This window comes from Pipistrellus hanaki (assembly GCF_964339955.1).
Source record: "Pipistrellus hanaki genome assembly, chromosome: 9".
Lineage (NCBI taxonomy): Eukaryota > Metazoa > Chordata > Mammalia > Chiroptera > Vespertilionidae > Pipistrellus > Pipistrellus hanaki.
The window spans coordinates 59511913-59513355 of record NC_140511.1 but is presented as its reverse complement, the minus strand read 5'-3'; positions in this window follow the sequence as shown (position 1 = coordinate 59513355).

The window sequence follows — 1443 nt, the reverse complement described above, 5'->3', positions numbered from 1 at the left end:
AGTAACTTTGTATAACTTCTGAGACTCTATATCAGATCTCAGTATAATTGTATAACCTTAATATGATTATTATCACAGTGCTGGCATTCAATATTTTGGCTTTGGGGCAGACAACTGTGGGACATTGAGAAAATTAGATTAGAACCTCCTGTTATGCCTTGAAAGGGTACACTGATGCCCCCAGCTTTTGGGTGGCTAGTGCCCCACCAATGCCAATACCTATAATGAGCTGTACAAATTATCCTTTTCTATTTCTGCTTTGACATGACACACCCTGGGTCCTTCATCTGTAAAATGGTGATAACAATAGTATCTACCCCACAGGGAGCTATAAGGATGAAAATAATTAATATTTACAAAATGTTTAGAACATGACATGCCACAGACTAAGTAATACACTGCATGTAAGCAATTATTGTTATTACAATAATTCTAATTGTTATCTATGAGGGGATTTATGAATACTTATTTTATATTTTGGGTAATAATCTGATTCTATGTTATTTTGTTGCTCAAATTGTTTTGGTTTTGGCCACTAAGAGCTCTTTCATGGTGACTCTGTTCACCTTCAGCATGCCTCCATTCTTTGGGTTTTGAGCTCTTTTGTACTTTTTGGCACTGTGAGATTCTTCCAACTTTGTTTTCCCTGTTGCAATTCTGGGATTGGCCATTTCATGAAGATGCCCTGCTTGATTTTATTGAAGAATGGTATTAGAAACTAAGATGTGAATGCTGATGGAGCCACTAGATTGTGATCCAAATCCTTCCATTGTTATGTTACATCTGTGAAATGTAATAGACTTCAGTAAGTCAGGGAGGCCATGGAGAGCTGGATATCCTATATAATAAAAGCCTAATATGTAAATCAACCAAACAGCAGAACTACTAGTCAGTGGGGGGTGGGGACAGCGAGTGGGCGGTGTCAGGCCAGCCAAGGTGAGTAACAGTGGGGGACTGCAATCAGGGGGTGGTGAGAGGTGATTGGGGGGTGGGGCTGGCTGCTTGCCAGCTGGCACCATCCCCTGATCAGCCCACCAGTTGCCTCCTGTGGGAAGCAGACCTAAGCTGTCAGTTGGACATCTCCCAAGGACTCCTGGACTGCTAGAGGGTGCAGGCTGCGCTGAGAGGATCCCCTCCCCGAGTGGACAAATTTTTGTGCACCAGGCCTCTGGTTCTATAATAAAAAGAGGCTAATATGCAAATAGACTGAATGGTGGAATGACTGGTCACTATGATGTGCACTGACCGCCAGGGGACAGATGCTCAATGCAGGAGTGCCTCTTGGTGGTCAGTGCATTCTCACAGGGGGGGCGCCATTCAGCCAGAAGCTGGGCTCATGGCTGGTGAGTGCAGTGGCAATGAGAGCCTCTCCAACCTCCACAGCGGTGCTTAGGATGTCTGACTGCTGGCTTAGGCCCGATCCTCACAGGGAACAGGCCTAAG